Source organism: Gymnoscopelus braueri, assembly GCF_963280865.1.
Source record: "Gymnoscopelus braueri genome assembly, chromosome: 13".
Lineage (NCBI taxonomy): Eukaryota > Metazoa > Chordata > Actinopteri > Myctophiformes > Myctophidae > Gymnoscopelus > Gymnoscopelus braueri.
In genome coordinates this window covers 31,840,984-31,847,757 of record NC_137615.1, presented here as the reverse complement: position 1 = coordinate 31,847,757, position 6,774 = coordinate 31,840,984, and the positions used below count along the sequence as shown (strand labels likewise).

General features: G+C 37.9%; 1 long non-coding RNA gene across 2 annotated transcripts; it reads right to left on the bottom strand.

The window, feature by feature from the left end:
- Positions 1 to 319: 319 nt before the first annotated feature.
- On the bottom strand, positions 320 to 6,422 carry LOC308098955. 2 transcript variants are annotated; one of them, XR_013934335.1, is made up of 3 exons: positions 6,398 to 6,422; positions 1,180 to 1,342; positions 320 to 634 (listed from the first exon to the last, which is right to left on the bottom strand). It is a non-coding gene; the product is annotated as an uncharacterized lncRNA (long non-coding RNA). The 2 variants fall into 2 exon arrangements; XR_013934336.1 differs by lacking the exon at positions 6,398 to 6,422 and adding an exon at positions 2,028 to 2,097.
- Positions 6,423 to 6,774: the final 352 nt, after the last annotated feature.

The window sequence follows — 6,774 nt, the reverse complement described above, 5'->3', positions numbered from 1 at the left end:
CATAGCTGAGTGGTTAGTGAGCCCGCCTAGGGAGCCAGAGGCCCTGGTTGCCCCAGGTACGATTCCAGGCCACACCAGCATATGTGTCGATGAAATGAAATTTGTCCCTGAGCAAGACTCTTAACCCCTAATTGCTCACAGGCCCTCATTGGAAACAAGCCCGCAAGGACTTTCATGAACGTCCTGTTAAAAGGAATTATCCTTATCCTTACATTTATAAGCCAATATTGTACAGTCAATATAGTGTGTACAACTAGCAACTTGTAGGTTCAAAATAATTAATAGTTGTGAAGACTTAAGGACCCTAACAAGCTACAATACAGAAAAACAGGCGTGGTGAAGCATTATGTGTAAAGAATATAATGTTTCACTAGCGATAGTAGTAATAAACCCTGACATGGCCATGTTTCATCCTGATTGAGAACCATCTGTCCCCTTTGACCAACCGCATTCTCTTTTTTCCCAATAAGCCAGGACTGGAATCAGGACTGGAATCAGGTCCTCCACTCTTGTCATACACATACAGCCACATTTGTTTCGAACCAACACAAGTGAACCTAAGCCACTCCTTCCAGATTGGGTTGTTGCTGCCTTTGATGACTTTGCTTGTCAAGGTGCTATCGCCAACCTTCACCTATATTGAACAGTTGATTGAATGTGTTAGTCTGATAGATTATTAAAGGAGCACTTCACCCAGTTTCAACCCTATCTTCATATAATTTCTCCTCACGAATGCTCATTATAAGATGGCACTATTTCCGTCTACTTGCTCTCAAAGGAATTGGGCTATGGACATTTCAGAAACCTTCCTACCAATGATATTGATGTGGATTCCAAGCTAAACTACAGTTTCTCTTACTGGAAAGATAGCACTCTGAAATAGAAGCCATTGTTCTGGCATCAATTCAAAGTCATTTGAAATCTTGATGATGTCACTGGTAGGTAGGTTTCTGAACTGACTCAACAGCCCACCTCTGAGACACAGAACAAGTAGACAGAAACAGTACCATCTCATTTCATCACTGGTGAGGACCAATTATATGAAGACAAGGTGGGTAAAGTTATCCTTAAGCAACATCATTCAACCACAAGAGATACAGCAATGATGCGCACAGACAATTTGAGCAAGAACGTCTTACATGATCAAATACATCTAGTTGGGAGTTTGAGAGGTCGTACCTTAATGTAGGCATCAGTTGCACTGCTTGATTCGTACCTACGCAGGTCCCGACCATATGATATGAACACGTTTAATGGTGGCGGAAGGCTCCATCCATGTTGTGGCTGGAGGAGGACCAGTAGCAAGAGAGGCAGACTCACAGCTGACTTCATCCTCAAAAACCTGCGTGTGTGTGTGTGTGTGTGTGTGTGTGTGTGTGTGTGTGTGTGTGTGTGTGTGTGTGTGTGTGTGTGTGTGTGTGTGTGTGTGTGTGTGTGTGGACAGGGAGTGTAAGAGAGACAGTTGTTGATAATCTGAATACAGTTACAGCCTAAAAACAAACTTCTCTACATTTAGCGACTTTAGCCACAGTGGTACAGGAATAATATTTAGTGCTTCACCATTAAGTACACTTTACTTTTAAACCTGTTTAAAGGTTCTATGGCAGACAAAGTTCTAAGGATACAAGAGGTTTTACTTTTTAATTAAAGGGATACTTCACTCTTGGGCCGGGGACACATTTAAAAAAAATATTAAAAATAAATGAAAAAAGTTATGGAAAATTCATGGCCCCCTCACGCATTAGAGTGTCCTACTAATGCGTGAGGGGGCCATGAATTTTCCATAACTTTTTTCATTTATTTTTAATAATTTTTTTAAATGTGTCCCCGTCGGGAGAGTGAAGTATCCCTTTAAGTCTACCATCTAGCATTACAGCAATTTCACATAAAAAATGTTTTTGTAGTAATTAGTAAATACTTTATTGAAAAAATAAAATATTTACAATAAAATAAATATGAGAAATAAAATAACGTATGACAGATAATAAAAAAGAATGCCGTAGACATGATAATGTTTTTTCTCTCACCTTTCCGATCTGGCTGTTTGTATTGTCTGCAGGGATGTGAGGCTATAACACTCTGCTTCCAGCCTTTTATTTGGCTCAAACTGTCATCTACTTCCTTATACAGAATGATAAGGAAGTAGATGACAGAAATGACTCACTAAGTGAGTCATTTCTATACTTTGAGTGTGTCAGTCAAGCATGTTCATTCACATGCTGTACTTGATGAGCAGCCAATGGCAACTCACACCATGGTGTCTTATGATGCCTGTCAGTTTGATTGATTGATTGATTGATTGATTGATTGTATACTTTATTAACATATTTGACAACTAGGGCAGTACTGTCAAGAAAACTCTGCTAGGAGGACACAAAATCCCAGAGGAGCTTGCTGTCATTGTGGTCCATTGTACTCGATTCATCAGTAGGACATACAATGCATACAATACATTACATAACGGCAAAAGCTCCATTAGCAGCAACGTTATACAAAGTTGTGACACGCTTTGTTTTTTTGTTCTTTTTTTCACATCACAAACAAAGATAAGACAAACACCCCCTCCCATTTGGCTAGGCGATATTACCTAAATAAATCAGTCTGACCACATGAAGTCCACCAGACCCTCCGAGTCGATCCATCAGTATACAACACACAAAACAAGACAACAGAAGAACGTATCTAAGCATATATACCGTACAGGCATACGCTTGTACACATGTATATACATACACATATAATAAAAAGAAGACCTTACTTCTCAATCATTTAACCAACTCACATATGAGTCACATAGGTGTCAGGATATTGTTAATTGTTGACACTCTTTTGTCACTGGAAGTAATTATGGGTGTGGGAAAATTCTGCATTATGTAAAGTAATAGTGGATTGGCAACTTTAGAACTATAACGTTACTGTTATGGATACCAAGGAAAACATAAAAGCACCATAAGGCTTTGGGTTTCCAAGGCTGACCCAGGAGGAATGAGAGGCATGACTAACTGGTTAAGTTTAAGTTTGGTTGCCTTTTTCAGGAAATCACTAACTCATCCACATTTTCTGTATTTTCTGATTGATTCTGCCGTGATTATTACAGTTAGTACAATGCGAGAGAAACCAAACCAGAACTAGTGCAGGAGTGGATGCCCCTGTTTATGGATGCCACTGTTCGTGGATACATCACGTTCGTTCGTGGATACATTCACAAATACACATTAATATCAAATCTGGTTGTATGTATGTTTCATGAATGAGGTATGTCGTTTCCCATAAAAAAAATATTTTACTCCTTTTATTGCTTTTTAATTCACATTACAAATCAACAACTGATTACTTTAAATGTCAGTTAATCAATGTTACAGACAGCGAGTGTCTGTAACATTGGAACCATAGGAATATAAATCCCTCTCAACTGATTTCACTCCCTCACTATTAAGGTTAAATAAATCAATGATAGATGATGATAGACCCAGTTCAAAGCAATAAAAACAAATACAGCATTTCTTTGATTAAAAAAATATGAACATTTCCACATAGAACATAATATTTGAAAGGACTTATGTTGCTAAAACATAACCCAGCAAATTACAGACCATTAGTTAATTATTAATCATTAATTATAGTTGTAAATGTACAACAGGTGGACAATTATAGTGCTAGGTGGACAATTATAGTGCTATAACTTATTAAATACCTTTTATTTAAGTACTACTTTGTAATAAATAGCTGTACCTACAGTAAGTCAAAACCTAATGAACTACAATACAATACAGAAGTCTAGACAAGGTATGGTGACGTATATGTATAAAGAACATAATGCCTGTGTTTTGTCCTGACCATGACCCAACTGTGACTGACCAACCACAACCTCTTTCTTTCCAATAAATCAACCCCGAAATACCCTCCTACCCTATCAGCTCAAATAGGATCAAATTGTTTTAATAATAGTTCAAGTAGCCTATTGTCTGTTGGTAGCCTATTGGTTATTTAGTTTTGATACAAACACACTTGACGTTCAGATTTGATCTTATGTACATTTTGTGAATGAGATCCATTATATCCCATCAGCAACTTTTACTCTCAAATAAATTATGCATTTTGTATTGCTTTATAATGCACCTTACAAATCATCCATCCTTTTACTTTAATTGGACAGTGAACAAACACCCAGAAATATAAATCACTTCCATCTAATTACAGGCACTTTACAAGAAATCTATGTAATTGACTATGTCAATTGACATTTAATTGATAACAATCTTTGTCAGTAATGATAGGCCCAGTTAAAAGCAGTAAAAACAAATACAACATTTATTTGATTTCAAACATGTCATAGTTCATATAAAAAGATTTAAAAAGAAAAATTTACACATAGACGTAATAACTGACAAAAATGACATTTCTTTGAACAAATGAAGACAAAATCAAATATTGATAAGCTACAAATGACAGGCCATTAATAACAATAATAAATAATTAATCACATAATTCTAAATATATGACTGTACATTTCCAACAAGTACATGTACTAGTTATTACATAATTTATTGAAAAATCATACCAGCACAAATACCAGTAGATAATTAGCATTGTTAACAGTTGCTTAGTAGTAGCTATTAGTAGTTTAGATTAGAATACCCGGCCTACACTTACTGCAGGAGGCCAATTATAGTAACACAACTTCTTAATAAATCTATCTGTCTTTTTCAAAGCAAGGCTTCCAGAGCATTGAAAATATAGCTGGTTTTGAATCCTAGACATTTACAATGTATTATGTACATTTATATGCCAATAAAGTACAGTCAATATAGTGTGTACAACTAGCAACTTGTAAGTTCAACATAATTAATACTTGTGAAGACTTAAGGACCCTAACAGACCACAATGCAGAAAATCAGGCATGGTGTAGGCAGCATCATGTGTAAAGAACACAATGCTTCACTAGCGGTAGTAGTAATAAACCCTGACGAAACCGTGTCTCATCCTGACTGTGAACCATTTGTCCCCCTTGACCAAATTCATTTTCTTTTTTCCCAGTAAGCCGTCACTGGCACTAGGTCCTCCACCCTGGTCATACACATACACCGACATTAGCTTCGAAGGAACACAAGTGAAGGTGAACCTAAGCCACTGCTTCCAGACTGGGTTGCCGCTGCCTTGGATCACTCTGCTTGTCAAGATGTTATCGCCAACCTTCACCTGTAGTTTGAACAGTTGATTGAATGTGTTGTTAGACTGAGAGATTATTAAGCAGCAACACACCATTGACCCGCAAGAACTACAGCAATGATATGCAGAGACCATTTGAGCGGGAAAGTCTAAATCAGTGGTTCTCAAACCTTTTCATGTCAAGGACCCCCAAGCCAAATGTATATGTTTTCTGCTGCGGACCCCCATTTGAACCCCCCCCCCATAAGTGGTAACACTAATTTTGCTAGGGACCCCCCTGGAACCACTCTGGGTGGTCACCAGATCCCACTTTGAGAACCACTGGTCTAAATCACTGGTTCTCAACCTGTGGGTCAGGACCCCCAAGGGGGTCCCCACAGTGAAGGGACAATTTAAGGGCTTTTAAGACCTTTTTGATACGTTAAAAAAAAAAGACCATTACTGCATCAAAAGTAATCAAAAAACTATACTGTAAAAACTGGTGAAACCAAATTGTCAAATAAATATAGGAAACAGAACATGGCATCATGAGAACCACTGGTCTAAATGATCAAATACATAGTTGTGAGGTTGAGTTGTCGTACCTTAACGTAGGCATCAGTTGCAGCATCAGTTGCTGTGCCTTTTTTGTACCTACGCAGGTTCCGACCATAAGCCACATACACGTTCAGTCCACCTTGTGGCTCGGCCACACACTCGTGGAGGAAGAAGAGGAGCAGCAGGAGAGGCAAACACACAGCTGGCTTCATCTTCAATGACCTGTGTGTGTGTGTGTGCGCGTGCCTGGGTGCGTGCGTGCGTGTGTCGACAGGGAGTGTAAGAGAGACAGTCGCTGAATACATTTGCAGCCTAAAAACAAACTTCTCTGCATTCTTCGACCACAGCTGTACAGGAATAACTTTTGGTGCTTCACTATTAATGTTTTGGCCTAAAACCTGTTTTAAAGGGTTCTACAGCGGAAACGGTTCTATGGCTAAAAGGTATGTTTCAATTACATCTTTCCATCTCGTATTACAGAGCAATTGCACATTAAAGTTTTCTTTGTAGTAATTATTTATAATATAATAGAAATAGCGTAGAATATAGTAGAAAACATTTAAGAGTACACTATGATACAATAAACATAATGAAATATGAGAAATTTCAAACAATTATAAACAATTAGAATAAACGTATAAAATAACATATGACTGATAATAATAAGAAGGTCATGATTTTTTTCTCTCACCTTTCAGATCTTGCCGTTTGTATTGTCTGCAGGGATGTGAGGCTAACCACACTGCTTCCAGCCTTTTATGTCTCAAATGACCTGTCCTCTACTTCCTTTTATAGTGAGTCCGTTCTATACTTGTGAGTGTGTCAGTCAAGCATGTTCATTCACATACTGTACTTGATGAGCAGCCAATGGTAACTCACACCATGGTGTCTTATGACCCCATCAGATAAGGTGTTTTGATGCCTGTCAGTTTCATTGATTGATTTAATACTTTATTAACATATTTGACAACTAGGGCAGTACTGTCAAAAGGACACAAAATCCCAGAGGGGCTTGCTGTCATTGTGGTCCATTGTACTCAATTCATCAGTAGGACATACAATGCATAC